General features: G+C 44.1%; 1 protein-coding gene across 8 annotated transcripts in view; it reads right to left on the bottom strand.

Moving 5' to 3' along the window:
- LOC115173782 (thyroid hormone receptor beta) overlaps positions 1-17759 on the bottom strand; it is a 133433-nt gene that overhangs the window by 90775 nt on the left and 24899 nt on the right. The gene's annotated exons all lie outside the window — the stretch shown is intronic.

Genomic DNA, 17759 nt, shown 5'->3' on the forward strand with positions numbered 1-17759 from the left:
ACTCCCAATCACAACCAGATGTGATACAGCCTGGATTCAAACCAGGGACTGTAGTGACACCTCCTGCACTGAGATGCAGTGCCTTAAACCGCTGCGCCACTCAGGGACATGACTGTGTGTCAACGCTGCTACTATGCCTTTCTCACTCTCTCCTTTTTTCTTTCTTTCTCCCTCTAACAGTGTCCCTCTTTAACCCGTCTGACTTCCTCTCTCTCTATCACTCTCTCCTTTCTCTCTCTCTCTACAACAGTGTCCCTTTTTAACCCGCCAATTTGCCTCTCTTTCTATACACTCTCTGACTTCTTCTTTCTCTCTATCACTCTCTTTCTCCTTTCTCTCTCTTTCTCTACAACAGTGTCTCTGTTTAACACACAAATCTGCCTCTCCCTATACACTCTCTCTTTCTGTCTCTCTCACTCTCTTTCTGTCTCTCTCACCCTGTCTCTCACTTTCTCTCTCTCTCTCAGTCTCTCTCACTTTCTGTGTTTCTCCCTCTCATTCTCCTCTCTCTAGCTGCTGGAAAATGTAATCAGAAAATGTAATCAGAAAACGTAATCAGAAAATGTACCATTATAATTTTGATGTTATTAGTCAAATAGTCAAAACATCTCAAACCAATGTGCATAACATCCTCTCTCTCTGGTTCTGGCAAATGGAGGAATGCATGCTATTTGTATTTGTATTAGGGGCGGCAGGTAGCCTTGAGGCTAGAATGTTGGGCCAGTAACCGCAAAGGTTGCTAGATCAAATCCCCGAGCTGACAAGGTAAAACTCTGTGGTTCTGTCCCTGAACGATGGTCACTGACGGAGCTGTGTTCCTAGGCTGTCATTGTAAATAACTATTTGTTCTTAACTGACTTTCCTAGATAAATAAAATGTCTGTAATACTTCTGTGTGAGATGTTCTTTGGAGGATGACCTATTTAGATTGTGTGTAAAAGTATTTGGTACTGTCTATCTACATGTCTATTTGTGGGAGAATTTCTTGGCTGTATGACTTATTTCCAACTGTAAATCAAATGCTGGCCTGCTTTCCTGAGTAGTAAGTCAGATGAGTTGAAGCAGAAAGATATGGGGCACGGGGATGTAACAGGAGAGCATAACATTAAGGCCTAGAGAGCTTCTTTGGAACTAACATTTTTGTATAGCCTGTTTTGTTTATGTGTGGGTAAGAAATGGACTGGATTTTGGCCCCTCAAGGGCTTAAGCTCATTATTCTATTAAGTAACAACAAAGTCTGTGCTAATGTTTCAAGACATCAGCTACTTCAATCCAATCCGGAAAAATAACAAAAAGCCATTCAGGCTCATGTTGTTTTCACACAGGGGTTTTCAGGCTCTTGATTGGCTCGAACCGGTAGTTCCTTAGGCTGTTGATTGGCTTGCGGGCCATTCAGATAGACCAGTCAAGACACCGGGGTATTTGCTTCTGGGCTCACTCTGCTAGTTCACTCCTTGAGTTCACCAGTTCACAGTTCAGACCGTAGCGAGGAAATTTGGAATGGACATTTCACAATGGCTGTGTGTCTACCAAGGCTGTTAGCCTGTTAGCGAGGTTGTTAGCCAGTTAGCGAAGCTGTTAGCCAGTTAGCGAGAGCCATGAAGGCTTGGAGTGCGTCCCAAATGGTACCCAATTAGTGCATTATTTTTACCAGAGCTTTATGGGTCCTGGTCAAGAGAGAACTACATACAGTTAAGGTCGGAGATTTACATACACCTTAGCCAAATACATTTCAACTCAGTTTTTCACAATTCCTGATGTTTAATCCTAGTAAAGGATACTAGTTTAATCCTAGTATCCTCCCTGTCTTAGGTCAGTTAGGATCACCACTTTATTTTAAGAATGTGAAATGTCAGAATAATAGTAGAGAGAATTATTTATTTCAGCTTTTATTTCTTTCATCACATTCCCAGTGGGTCAAAGGTTTACATACACTGAATTAGTATTTGGAAGCATTGCCTTTAAATTGTTTAACTTGGGTCAAACACTTCAGGTAGCCTTCCACAAGCTTCCCACAATAAGTTGGGTGAATATTGGCCCATTCCTCCTGACAGAGCTGGTGTAACTGAGTCAGGTTTGTAGGCCTCAACAAATCTGCCCACAGATTTTCTATAGGATTGAGGTCAGGGCTTTGTGATGGCCACTCCAATACCTTGACTTTGTTGTCCTTAAGCCATTTTGCCACAACTTTGGAAGCATGCTTGGGGTTATTGTCCATTTGGAAGACCCATTTGCGACCAAGCTTGAACTTCCTGACTGATGTCTTGAGATGTTGCTTCAATATATCCACATCATTTTCCTCCCTCATGATGCCATCTATTTTGTGAAGTGCACCAGTCCCTCCTGCAGCAAAGCACCCCCACAACATGATGCTGCCACCCCCGTGCTTCACGGTTGGGATGGTGTTCTTCGGCTTGCAAGCCTCCCCCTTTTCCTCCAAACATAATGATGGTCATTATGGCCAAACAGTTCAGTTTTTGTTTCATCAGACCAGAGGACATTTCTCCAAAAAGTACAATTTTTGTCCCCATGTGAAGTTGCAAACTGTAGTCTGGCTTTTTTATGGCGGTTTTGGTGCAGTGGCTTCTTCCTTGCTGAGCAGCCTTTCAGGTTATGTCGATATAGGACTCGTTTTACTGTGGATATAGATACTTTTGTACCCGTTTCCTCCAGCATCTTAACAAGGTCCTTAGCTGTTCTTCTGGGATTGATTTGCACTTTTCGCACCAAAGTACATTCATCTCATGGAGACAGAATGTGTCTCATTCCTGAGCGGTATGAAGGCTGCGTGGTCCCATGGTGTTTATACAGATGAACATGGTACCTTCAGGCGTTTGGAAATGTTCATCCTTGGGAGCACAGACTTGTGGAGGTCTAGCATTTTTTTTCTGAGGTCTTGGCTGATTTCTTTTGATTTTCCCATGATGTGAAGCAAAGATACACTGAGTTTGAAGGTTGGCCTTGAAATACATCCACAGGTACACCTCCAATTGACTCAAATGATGTCAATTAGCCTATCAGAAGCTTCTAAAGCCATGACATCATTTTCTGGAATTTTCCAAGCTGTTTAAAGGCACAGTCTACTTAGCGTATGTAATCTTCTGACCCACTGAAATTGTGATACAGTGAATTATAAGTGAAATAATCTGTCTGTAAACAACTGTTGGAAAAATTACTTGTGTCATGCACAAAGTAGATGTCCTAACCAACTTGAGAAAAGTATAGTTTGTTAACAAGAAATTTGTGGAGTGGTTGAAAAACAAGTTTTAAATGACTCCGACTTCAACTGAATGTGCAGAACAGCCAAGGAATGACTATAAACCCAGTCAGTAATAGAGTTAACAATTATAAAAACTCACTTAAGTCTCCTTTTGAATGCTCTCTGGATAGCTTCAGCCAGTGGAGGCTGCTGAGAGGAGAATGGAAAGTGTTATGTATTTGATATCATTCCACTCATCCTGCTCCAGCCATTATCACCCCAATTAAAGTGCCACCAACCTTCTATGCATTCAACTGTCTTCAACTGTATTTGATTGGGCCTATTATCAATAGCAGAAGCAATTTCTGCTAATGGTGTAGCCTTTGTCTTCGGACGGTAAGTTGGTGGTTGTAGATATCCCTCTAGTGGTGTGGGGGCTGTGCTTTGGCAAAGTGGGTGGGGTTATATCCTGCCTGTTTGGCCCTGTCCGGGGGTATCATCGGATGGGGCCACAGTGTCTTCTGATCCCTCCTGTCTCAGCCTCCAGTATTTATGCTGCAGTAGTTTATGTGTCGGGGGGCTAGGGTCAGTCTGTTACATCTGGAGTATTCTCTTGTCTTATCCGGTGTCCTGTGTGAATGTAAATATGCTCTCTCTAATTCTCTCTTTCTTTCTTTCTTTCTTTCTCTCGGAGGACCTGAGCCCTAGGACTACCTGGCATGATGACTCCTTGCTGTCCCCAGTCCACCTGGCCATGCTGCTGCTCCAGTTTCAACTGTTCTGCCTGCGGCTACGGAACCCTGACCTGTTCACCGGACGTGCTTGTTGCACCCTCGACAATTACTATGATTATTATTATTTGACCATGCTGGTCATTTACGAACATTTTAACATCTTGACCATGTTCTGTTATAATATCCACCCGGCACAGCCAGAAGAGGACTGGCCACCCCTCATAGCCTGGTTCCTCTCTAGGTTTCTTCCTAGGTTTTTGGCCTTTCTCAGGAGTTTTTCCTAGGGAGTTTTTCCCAGCCACCGTGCTTCTTTCACATGCATTGCTTGCTGTTTGGGGTTTTAGGCTGGGTTTCTGTACAGCACTTTGAGATTTCAGCTGATGTACGAAGGGCTATATAAATAAATTTGATTTGATTTGATTTGTGTAGCATAAGTAGCAGTAGCCATGCTAACTCTGCCTCTAGACTAGAAGTACCAGTGGTTTTCCTTGAGCAGGTATACTACTAGTCCTGATGTTTGTTTGGTTTCCTGTTGTTGTCAAGGATGGAGAAAGTAACAGTTCTCTCTGAGTCTGTACTGTATGTACACACACCCACGCACAATAACTTCTCTCTAGTTCTCCAGCTGAGGCTTCAGCTGGCCTCGCTGCTCCGTGTGGGCTGCCCTGCTTTGGCTGAATATGACCACAGTACACACACACACACCACGGGGAGCCTAGGAGAGAGAGTGGGTTTGACAGGACTTCTGTGGGCAAAACAGTCTGTGGCATAACAGCACTGTGTGTCCTGGACTGACTGACTGTCTGTTCAGGACTGTTGGGTTCACTTTGCATCTGTCTCTCCTCTGTGTGGCGTGGCCTAAATTCACCAAATTGGATGGATCCATTTTTGCATGCCCTTTCTGTAGATAGGAACTATCTAGAGTAATCCGTTGGACATGCATCTTTTTCAGTGATCCTGGATGTATTGTTTTTGTAGGAAGATAGCAGATGGTGAATCCATTTCACAACTAATTGTAAAAGCGAGCGAGTGCACCCTGCGTTTTCCATTGCGACATATCAGTGAGAGAAAATGGTGGTCAGACTTATGATTTTCTCCTAATGTAATCTTACATTATTTTGCTGGACAACAGTACAGAACACCATGGCCCAAACCAAATCTGAGGAAATCCATCTAAACCCTGTATCAACAACACTCAGTCTGTAAAGAAACACTAAGACTGTGTGCCTGGTTCGGCAAGGCAGGGCAAATACTTCCAGGGACCATGGAGCTCGAACTCTGTTTAAAGAGACTTATTTATTGATATGTGTTTATTTTCCTAAGGAGTTTAGCTGGGAACTAATCCTCTCCCCAACGAACACGGTCAACAAGTGCAAAGTGGTATTTGATTACATTATTACTGGTGTGCGGTTGGAGCGGGGTTGGAGCGGGGTTGGAGCGGGCGACTTAGATTTGAGAGAGATGTGGTGGGACGCGTCAAGGGGATGAAACCTAAACCCCTCGATTAAATAAACTGTGGATGGTGCTAGCTGGGCCTGGGAGCTAGGTCTGCACTGTACTGTATACCCTGGTCCCTGGCAGAGGACAGAAAAGAGAAAGGGGAGAGGAGAAGGGTAGTCACTGAGAGGGGAGAGAGAGGAGAGGGGTAGTCACTGAGAGGGGTAGTGATTGGGAGGGGAGAGGAGTGAGAGAGGAGAATATAATAGAGGGGGAGAGAGGAGAGGAGAAGAAGAGAGAAAGGCGAGAACAGAAGAGAAAAAGGTCCCATACTTGTTATGTTAGAGCGCTGTAGTCACCATGGCCAGGGCACAGTGTGTGTGTGTGTGCCCCTGTCCCCAAAGTCTGACTGTCTGCCACCTAAAGCTATGTTCTATCCTGTCACTGATTCACAGGAATCCCACTTCTCTTTGCCAGATCACTCCCAGGTTTACACCAGTCTACTGTAAGAATGAGAAGTAAGCAGGACTTTCAGAAGAAAATGCATATTCCCACATGTGCATGCTCAATATGTAATCGCTATTCCACCTTTAAATTTATGGCCCTAGTACACTAGCATGCGGTAAATTGCCGCAAGCCGCTCAGAGTGGCTCACTTGTGGGCGTGCTGGCAGCATATTGCAGCAGTTCAGTTGTGCATCAATAATTCAGCATAGCAAGTTTGTATGAAGGTCTGGTTATTAAATGGGTAAATAGTTTCATCCATTCTCCGTTTCATGAAGTTATTCACAGGTAAATAGTAATACGCTCCAAATCACTCTGGTGACAAACAAACAGTTTTTCCCTGTCTCCAATCGTCCACATGGCTGGAAAAACCTATTCAAGTAGGTAACTACATTTAGAAAACATATATTTTTTAATAATGTATTATTAGCTATCTATCTACAGTGCAGGCTTTCTCAAATGAGCTTTTAACATAGCTAGCTGGCTATCTAGCCAACTGTACATACAGTTTAGCTAGCTAGCTAAGTACATGAAATATCAACAGCTACCTTACATTTTATTAGCTAGCTATTTGGATGTAGTTATCATTGAAAATTAAAAACACAAACACCAAATACATTTGTAGGTAGCTATAGGTAACAGCCATGGAAGAGGGTGAAAGGATAGCAGCTCCAACAGTCAAAGAACGGAGAGTAGGCTATTCTGGATGGGGCAGGTACTGTTGTGTAGTTCCAGTCCCTAGAACTGGGGACAGAGATAATAGCAACATAATATTCAGTGCTGTCTAATATGAGGGGACCTACAACTCGCCACCGTGTGCCAGAGGTCTGCAGCTCTGTAGGATGTTGCACGGATGGGGGCCAACAATGCAGCATGGGAGGCAATCCGTGTGCAGGAGACCTACACCTACCATTTCTTCGAAAAGTGTGCTGTTCCCTAGCAACACCTTATGCCAAAGACTACACTATGCACAACCAGGCTCTTTTAAGAGACACCCACATTGCAATAAGAGTATTCTTCCATTTACAGTGCATTCTGAAAGTATTCAGACCCATTGACTTCTTCCACATTTTGTTATGTTACAGCCTTACTCTAAAATTGATGAAATTAGTTTTTTTCCCCTCATCAATCTACACAACAAACCCCATAATGACAAAGCAAAAACAGTTTTTTAGATTTTTTTGCAAATGTATTAAAAATAAAAAACATAATAATTACATTTACATAAGTATTCAGACCCTTTATTCAGTACATTGTTGAAGCCCCTTTGGCAGCGATTACAGCCTCGAGTCTTCTTGGAAATGACAATACAACCTTGGCACACCTGTATTTGAGTAGTTTCTCCCATTCTTTTCTGCATATCCTCTCAAGATCTGTCAGATTGGATGGGGAGCATCGCTGCACAGCTATTTTCAGGTCTCTCCAGCGATTCAAGTCCGGGCTCTGGCTGGACCACTCAAGGACATTCAGAGACTTGTCCCGAAGCCAATCCTGTGTGGTCTTGGCTGTGTGCTTAGGGTCATTGTCCTGTTGGAAGGTGAACCTTCACCCCCAGTCTGAGGTCCCGAGCAGGTTTTCATCGAGGATCTCTGTACTTTGTTCCGTTCATCTTTCCCTCGATCCTGACTAGTCTCCCAGTCCCTGCTGCTGAAAAACATCCCCATAGCATGATGCTGCCACCACCATGCTTCACCGTAGGGATATTGCCAGGTTTCCTCCAGACGTGACGTTTGGTATTCAGGCCAAAGAGTTCAATCTTGGTTTCATCAGAAGAGAGAATCTTAGTCCTTTAGGTGCCTTTTGACAAACTCCAAGCAAACTGTCATTTTTTTAATTTAACCTTTATTTAACTAGGCAAGTTGTAATGATGTGCGCTGAGAGTTTCGGAAAGAAAGTTCAGGGAGTGAGTGTTTTAATAAATAAACACAACATAATACAAAAAAAAAAAGAAACACACAACGCACAGACATGACACAGGAACAGGAACAATAACACCTGGGGAAGGAACCAAAGGGAGTGACATATATAGGGAAGGTAATCAAGGAAGTGATGGAGTCCAGGTGAGTCTGATGAGATGCAGGTGCGCGTAACAATGGTGACAGGTGTGCGCCATAACGAGCAGGCTGGTGACCTAGAGGCCAGAGAGGGAGCACACGTGACACAAGTCAATTAAGAACAAATTCTTATTTACAATGACGGCCTACCCCGGCCAAACCCGGACGATGCTGGACCAATTGTGTGCCGCCCTATGGGACTCCCAATCACAGCCAGTTGTGATGCAGCCTAGAATCGAACCAGGGTCTGTAGTGACGCCTCTTGCACTGAGATGCAGTGCATTAGACCACTGCGCCACTACAAGGCCCTTCTCCCCCGATTGCTCAGTTTGGCTGGGCAGCCAGCTCCAGGAAGAGTCTTGGTGGTTCCAAACTTCTTCTATTTAAGGATGATGGAGGCCACTTCTTGGGGACCTTCAATGCTATAGAAATGTTTTGGCACCCTTCCCCAGATCTGTGCCTCGACACAATCCTGTCTCGGAACTCTACGGACAATTCCTTCGACTTCATGGCCTAGATGTTGCTCTGATATGCACCTTTAATTACTTAAATACGTTGTTTTAAAAATGTGCACATTTGCAAAAATTTATAAAAACCTGTTTTTGCTTTGTTATTATGGTGCATTGTGTGTAGATTGATGAATAAGGGTGTAACGTAACAAAATTTGGAAAAAGTCAAAGGGTCTGAATACTTTCTGAATGCACTGTACTTACTGTAGCTATGTCAACTGTAGTTATTCAATTCCCAGTTTATCTCCCTTTGAAATCTTCTTTTCAGGTGAGGGTGCTGTTCAGGTAAGAGTAATGTCAGCACATAAACAAAACAGGCTCTCTTAAGAGTCACCCATATTGAATTTTTTTTACAACAATTAGACACCCTAAAACACACAGCAACAGACTCTTGTATCAATCTGATTGATGGATTGCGTTGTGTAGTAAACAGGCTCAGGTGTATAACTGTGGCTCCTTCCACCATCAAAGAATAGGCAAGAGGACCAACCATGGAGAATAGTAAGACACTCCATTATTTATGCAACTATGCTATATTGTTTGTCCTTGTTTGTATGTGCATGCTTTTCAGTATAAAGTACTCTGCAGCCACTCAGTGAGGACACCAGTTGAGGCCACACACTCAGATTCCTGTTGAACACTGTCTCTTTCACCATCTCCCACTCTCCCCTTCTCTCGAAATCCTCTAGGTTATATCAGCTGTGTCGGTGAACCCCTCCCGCTTCTGAACTGCGTGACAGAGGACACAGCATGATCAGAGGTGAGAGGTCACTTGGTTGGGTCAACAGGAAGTACACTGCTCAAAAAAATAAAGGGAACACTTAAACAACACAATGTAACTCCAAGTCAATCACACTTCTGTGAAATCAAACTGTCCACTTAGGAAGCAACACTGATTGACAATACATTTCACATGCTGTTGTGCAAATGGAATAGACAACAGGTGGAAATGATAGGCAATTAGCAAGACACCCCCAATAAAGGACTGGTTCTGCAGGTGGGGACCACAGACCACTTCTCAGTTCCTATGCTTCCTGGCTGATGTTTTGGTCACTTTTGAATGCTGGCGGTGCTTTCACTCTAGTGGTAGCATGAGACGGAGTCTACAACCCACACAAGTGGCTCAGGTAGTGCAGCTCATCCAGGATGGCACATCAATGCGAGCTGTGGCAAGAAGGTTTGCTGTGTCTGTCAGCGTAGTGTCCAGAGCATGGAGGCGCTACCAGCAGACAGGCCAGTACATCAGGAGACGTGGAGGAGGCCGTAGGAGGGCAACAACCCAGCAGCAGGACCGCTACCTCCGCCTTTGTGCAAGGGGTGCAGGAGGAGCACTGCCAGAGCCCTGCAAAATGACCTCCAGCAGGCCACAAATGTGCATGTGTCTGCTCAAACGGTCAGAAACAGACTCCATGAGGGTGGTATGAGGGCCCGATGTCCACAGGTGGGGGTTGTGCTTACAGCCCAACACCGTGCAGGACGTTTGGCATTTGCCACTGGCGCCCTGTGCTCTTCACAGATGAAAGCAGGTTCACACTGAGCACGTGACAGACGTGACAGAGTCTGGAGACGCCGTGGAGAACGTTCTGCTGCCTGCAACATCCTCCAGCATGACCGGTTTGGCGGTGGGTCAGTCATGGTGTGGGGTGGCATTTCTTTGGGGGGCCGCACAGCCCTCCATGTGCTCGCCAGAGGTAGCCTGACTGCCATTAGGTACCGAGATGAGATCCTCAGACCCCTTGTGAGACCATATGCTGGTGCGGTTGGCCCTGGGTTCCTCCTAATGCAAGACAATGCTAGACCTCATGTGGCTGGAGTGTGTCAGCAGTTCCTGCAAGAGGAAGGCATTGATGCTATGGACTGGCCCGCCCGTTCCCCAGACCTGAATCCAATCGAGCACATCTGGGACATCATGTCTCGCTCCATCCACCAACGCCACGTTGCACCACAGACTGTCCAGGAGTTGGCGGATGCTTTAGTCCAGGTCTGGGAGGAGATCCCTCAGAAGACCATCCGCCACCTCATCAGGAGCATGCCCAGGCATTGTAGGGAGGTCATACAGGCACGTGGAGGCCACACACACTACTGAGCCTCATTTTGACTTGTTTTAAGGACATTACATCAAAGTTGGATCAGTCTGTAGTGTGGTTTTCCACTTTAAGTTTGAGTGTGACTCCAAATCCAGACCTCCATGGGTTGATAAATTGGATTTCCATTGATTATTTTTGTGTGATTTTGTTGTCAGCACAGCACACTAGGATGTGTTATTTTGGTGTTCGCTTTATTTTTTTGAGCAGTGTATTATTAAAGAAATGCTTTACATTGAAATAGAGATATATGTTGTAGTCCCAGAGTTAATGATCCAAGGACAGTTTTTGCATTTCACCTCCTGATGATTATGATGACTGACATAGATAGTGTTATAATTAAAAAGACAAAGCTTAATCATGCCATCTCTCTCTGTCTCTCGTCTGCAGGTATGTTTTGATGTGAGAGGATGCCAACCCCCATGTCACATCTTCTCCTGCGCCTCCACTCCGGCATACGACATCGCCAGAATACTAACCAATGGTCCTGGGATTCATCATTACGACACATGGCACTCATCATTACACGCACATGTTAATCATTATGATTCACACCTGGACTTCATTACCTCCCCTTTATATGTCACTCTCTGATGTTTTCTCACCAGTTGGTATTATCCTTGTGTACCGGCGTTTAGCTTCATGGATTTGTCTTGTTCCTGGTTTTGTTATTTTATTAAACATTTCACCTGCACCTGCTTCCCGACTCACAGATCCATTATTACACACCAGTCCCATCATCACTACCTCACCTGCTCTAAGAAAACCAAATCGGGCCAACTGGGGGCCCAAGGCTGGTTGGGAGACACCGCTAGAGACTAGTGATGCACCGATATGACATTTTTGGCAAATATGATATCCGATGTTTTACTTGCCAAAAAAAAAACGATACCAATACCGATATTTAACATTTTAGCAGCCTTTTAAGCATTCTAGTACAGTTAAATAGTTAACACACATGGACGCAGCGGTCTAAGGCACTGCATCTCAGTGCAAGAGGTGTAACAACAGTCCCTGGTTCGAATCCAGGCTGTATCACATCCGGCCATGATTGGGAGTCCCATAGGGCAGTGCACAATTGGCCCAGCGTCGTCCGGGCCGTCACTGAAGATAAGAATTTGTTCTTAACTGAATTGCCTAGTTAAATAAAGGTTACACACACACACACACACCACTCTGACCAAAAAGTTATTTTGTTGGCATTTATGTATGTCCCCATTACTAGTAAAATATTATCAAAACCTACTTCTTTCACTTACTTGCTGTGCTGTTTTGTTGTTGTCTCAACCAGGATTTCTATGGAACGCCATTTGGGTCTTTGCGAGTGTCAAAAAAGATGTATGTCAAATAAACTTGCTGACCAATCAGGACCTGAATATGACTGCACATCACATAATAATTTACCGCGTTCATACATTTTTTTATGTAGTTATTACACATTGATTACACTATCACTCATATGTCACAACGATTCATCGATACGTATGCTATGATGCTGGTAAAGTTGTCTCGTGCACCTACAGTGGTGGTCATAAAAAAAAGCTAGCCAGGTCATGGATGCAAACAATGTTCTTCCCCCAAAACATAGCAAAACGACATCTGTTTCAGCTAGATAACTACATAGCTAGCTGTCATCATCTAAAATAACCCTAATTTATAAGATAATCAAATAAGAACTAACGGTGATCGAACCAATCTATGTGAAGCTAGCCACAATAAGGATTAGCCACAATAGTGGACTTTGTGGTTAGCCTTCAGAAAAAAAGTATGGCATAATGCTACTATTTGTATTAATTTGCATCACTGTCAATGACACTTTTATTTTGAAGGCAAACCGCAAATTCCACTATTGTGCCTAATCCTTATTGTGGCTAGCTTCACAACACATAACCCGGTCTGGTCGAGCCTCACTAGCCAGATGAACCTAGCTGGCTGCTTATATCATTAGCTTTGGGCAACAGGGTTAAGTAGCTGGCTAGCTAATAACTTTAATGAACTGAAGTTCAATTTCAATAGGCGAACAACAACAAATCGTTTGCGCTAGGTTAGGAATGCTGTGTTGCAAGTGTAGCGCAACATTTTACGTGGCGTCATTACGTAATGTTATATGTATGTTATATGCATACCTATGTTATAAAGGTATGCACGATAGCTTTGACATCGTTTTTTAACATCGGGGTTAAACTAGACATCGGCAAATACCGATGTTGGCATTTTTATCCAATAATCGGCCGATTCCAATATGTTCACCGATATATCGTGCATCCCTACTAGAGACACTATGTAATCGTGATGACCTGAGAGACTATTAAGTTGAGTAGCACTGTAATTCATTAATCATATGCTTACTGCACAACAGTGTAACAACTGATGTTCCAGGATTAGTAAACACTGTTGATGAATATAATTCTAATATATACAAGCAGACACAGCTCCATTCAAAAACTGGAGTTTGATACTCCTGGTATTGGATATCACTGAAAAAGAATGTCTCACACATTCACACCTGAACCGCACCTGTATTTGCCAAGGTAGAGTACATGATCAGCGAATATTTTCAATGTACAGGCTACAATATGGGGAACTCATGCTTGGCAATAACTACATGTACATACGACTTGCATCCTTGGCACAATTCATTTGTATTATATTCTACTCAATCCATAGGCTTCATTGATGCCATTCAGTGTGTCTTGAAGTCAATACAACCGGCTATGATAGCTGAGAGGTTCACAGCTAGGTTCATAGCCTGGTAGCTAATATTGACACAATAATATTGACATGTAACAGTCATGTGTGTTACAGTCATTTTCTGCAATTTCTTGGGGATTCATGTTTCTATCAATCAAATGTATTTATGAAGCCCTTTTTACATCAGCAGATGTCACAAAGTGTTATACAGAAACCCAGCCTAAAACCCCAAACAGCAAGCAATGCAGATGTAGAAGCATGGTGGCTAGGAAAAACTCCCTAGAAAGGTAGGAACCTAGGAAGAAACCTAGATAGGAACCAATTTCTGACGGGTGGCCAGTGCTCTTCTGGCTGTGCTGGGTGGAGATTATAACAGAACATGGCCAAGATGTTCAAACGCTCATAGATGACCAGCAGGGTCAAATAATGATAATCACAGTGGTTGTAGGGGGTGCAACAGGTCAGCACCTCAGGAGTAAATGTCAGTTGGTTTTTCATAGCCGAGCATTCAGAGTTTGAGACAGCAGGTGCGGTAGAGAGAGAGGGAGTAGAAAGCAGCAGGTCTGGGACAAGGTAGCATGTCCGATGAACAGGTCAGGGTTCCGTAGCCGCAGGCAGAACAGTTGAAACTGGAGCAGCAGAACAACCAGGTGGACTGGGGACAGCCAGGAGTCATCAGGCCAGGTAGTCCTGAGGCATGGTCCTAGGGCTCAGGTCCTCCGGGAGGGGAGGGAGCGGGAGAGAGAGAGAATTAGAGGGAGCATACTTAAATTCACACAGGACACCGGATAAGACAGGAGAATAACACTAGATATAACAGACTGACCGAAGCCCCCTGACACAAACTATTGCAGCATAGATACTGGAGGTTGAGACCAGAGGGGTTGGGAGACATTGTGGCTGCATCCGACAATACCCCCGGACAGGGCCAACCAGGCAGGATATAACCCCACCCACTTTGCCAAAGCACAGCCCCCACACCACTAGAGGGATATCCGCAGACCACCAACTTACTAGCCCACGAAGATTACCTCCACCGTTCAAGCCAGAGGGTGCGTCGACCTGGACAGGAAGATCACGTCAGTGACTCAACCCACTCAAGTGACGCACCCCTCCTAGGGACAGCATGGAAGAGCACCAGTAAGCCAGTGACTCAGCCCCTGTAATAGGGTCAGCGAGGGCAACCGGCCAGGCCGACCCAGGAAGGGCGATTCGTCGCTCCAGTGCCTTTCCGTTCACCTTCACACCCCTGGGCCAGACTACACACAATCATAGGACCTACTGAAGAGATGAGTCTTCAGTAAAGACTTAAAGGTCGAGACAGAGTCTGCGTCTCTCACATGGATTAACAAACCATTCCATGAAAATGTAGCTCTATAGGAGAAAGCCCTGCCTCTAATGATTAACTGGTGGAAGCAATTTAAACCACTGTTCTTAACTAATACCAAACTTCTTAGGGTCCATACACAGATCGGCTATCTAGCTAGCTACACATCCATAGGCATACAAGGATTTTTTTCCTCCACTACACAATAAACAAGAAAAGAGTTAGTTAGCTACATTGCTTCAGCTGCATTGCACGGCAAATATCAGCAAGGGAAGCTAACAAAATTGTACATTCAATTTGCAGTAAATGCTTTACCTATATATATTCTTTACATCCACTGTTTCACAAGACAACAGTCTGGTTTGCTGGTTTTCTGAGGAGTCTCCAAAACAACAATTTCATTACAATTTCATACACATGTCAAATTGGCCATAGAGCTAGCTAGCTAAATTGCATGATTCGTTATGACGTTATAATTACTTACATTTGCTTCCATCCTAGTATTTTTGTCAGCCATCTTGGATGAAGAAAGTCTCCAGCGTTGGGTCGCACAGCGTCAAATTCATCATGGAAACCACTCGATATGATTCGTTCGCTGCTGGTGATTTGCATAAAGTTGGGAAATGCTGAACTTTTCCCACCGCCTCCCACTCAAAGTTCGCGCCGCCCAACGGTCCCCCACGCACTCCGCTTCTAACCGCTTTCCTTCCATTGAAAATGAATGTACTGTACAAGGGCCGTTACCCGCATATTATGAGAACAATTAATCCACACTCCCTTTCCCCAGGGGGCAGCAGCAACCGTGTCCAGAAGCTGAGCCTGGTTGTTAGGCACATTAGGTGCTGCCAATTAAGTGGGTGATCAAGCAGAGTGCGAGCTTGGAGAATCGTGAGGCTGCTGGTTGGTTTGGTGGCCATGAGGGCTTTCATTTTGATTTTGAATCTTTAGTTTAGGCATGCCTGTTTGCATTTTTAATTTTGCATATATGGTTTCCGTCACTATCTGAACCTAATAATCCATTTGGGCTGGCCGACCCAAAGGATTTAAGACAGAGCTGACCCTGGACCTAAGGTTGCTGTCTCCCTGGGCACATGTACATTCAACACCTGGTCGCATATGCTGATTTCACACATTTTTACATTTTAGTCATTTAGCAGACGCTCTTATCCAGAGCGACTTACAGTAGTGAATGCATACATTTCAATTCCTACTTTTTTATTTTATTTTTTTTTCCCCATACTGGCCTCCCGTGGGAATCGAACCCACAACCCTGGCGTTGCAAACACCATTGCAAACACCATGCTCTACCAACTGAGCCACAGGGAGGCTGCACACATTCATTCAGGTTACAAATCATGTAACTAGGCCTAAGACCCCTACACTTAGCAAGTGCAAAAATATTAGTAGGCTAGTTATTGGTTTCGTAACGCCTCCCTAACCCTCCTCACCCAGCTTGACCTGGCTATGTAAGTGTGTGATTTTGTGGATTGTGTGTGAAGGTAAAAAAGTTAAGATGAAGGCTTTCTCCATCCATTAATTATTCAACCCCTCCCCGTCCGTCCGTCCATCCAGCCCTGTGTGTGTGTGTGTGTGTGTGTGTGTGTGTGTGTGTGTGTGTGTGTGTGTGTCTCCCCCTCACTGGACCATGCTCTCTGAAGCGCTTAAACGCACTGCAGCAGGCCAGAGTCAGATCTAGGATTCTTTTGTTACAGATACTTAATCACACTTTATTGAGCTTGCCTGGCGCAACGGAACATATCCCAAAAGTCCACACCCAAGTGTGTCCATCTGGCACACAAGGCAAGCTCAATGAAACGCTCAAAGTAATAGAAAGAAAACAAACACTATTTGAGCCCAGGTGTGCAGCAGAGCAGCCCACTGCATCCCAGGCGGGTCACTTCAGACTCTCCTCACTGCAGAGGTTGCATCAGTACACTCCGTATTATACAAGTAGTAAGTGTTTATTTATTTTTTTCCTTTAATTCGACTGGGAGTCATGCTGAGACCAAGCCCACTGGGCACACATGTCAATTCAGCATCTATTCAACATCTATTCAATTTCTTTGAAATTACGTTGATTCAACAAGTGTGTGCCCAGTGGGATAAGTCTCTTTCACCGATGAGCCCTGTATTCACATCAATACATGTAAGGTCTGGACTAGAGGTCGACCGATTAATCGGCATGGCCGATTAATTAGAGCTGATTACAAGTTTTCATAACAAATCGGTAATCGGCATTTTTGGATGCCGATTATGGCCGATTACATTGCACTCCATGAGGAGACTGCATGGCAGGCTGACCACCTGTTACGCGAGTGCAGCAAGGAGCCAAGGTTGCTATCTAGCAATAAACTTATCTTATAAAAAACAATGAATCTTAACATATTCACTAGTTAACTACACATGGTTGATGATATTACTAGTTTAACTAGCTTGTCCTGCGTTGCATATAATCAATGCTGTGCCTGTTAATTTATCATCGAATCACAGCCTACTTTGACAAACGGGTGATGATTTAACAAGCGCATTCGCGAAAAATGCACTGTCGTTGCACCAATGTACCTAACCATAAACATCGATGCCTTTCTTTCAAATCAATACACAAGTATATTTTTTTAAACCTGCATATTTAGTTAAGATAATTTCATGATAGCAGGCAATATTAACTAGGAAAATTGTGTCACTTCTCTTGCGTTCTGTGCAAGCAGTCAGGGTACATGCAGCAGTTTGGGCCGGCTGGCTCATTGCGAACTGTGTGAAGACCATTTCTTCCTAACAAAGACCGTAATTAATTTGCCAGAATTTTACATAATTATGACATAACATTGAAGGTTGTGTAATGTAACAGCAATATTTAGACTTTGGGATGCCACCCATTAGATAAAATACGGAACGGTTCCGTATTTCACTGAAAGAATAAACGTTTTGTTTTTGAAATGATAGTTTCCGGATTTGAGCATATTAATGACCTAAGGCTCGTATTTCTGTGTGTTTATTATATTAAGTCTATGTTTTGATATTTGATAGAGCAGTCTGACTGAGCGGTGGTAGGCAGCAGCAGGCTCGTAAGCATTCATTCAAACTGCACTTTCCTGCGTTTGCCAGCAGCTCTACGTAATGCTTGAAGCACAGCGCTGTTTATGACTTCAAGCCTATCAGCTCCCGAGATTAGGCTGGCAATACCATAGTGCCTATAAGAACATCAATAGTCAGGTAAATGGT

Source organism: Salmo trutta, chromosome 34 (genome assembly GCF_901001165.1).
Source record: "Salmo trutta chromosome 34, fSalTru1.1, whole genome shotgun sequence".
NCBI classification, from domain to species: domain Eukaryota; kingdom Metazoa; phylum Chordata; class Actinopteri; order Salmoniformes; family Salmonidae; genus Salmo; species Salmo trutta.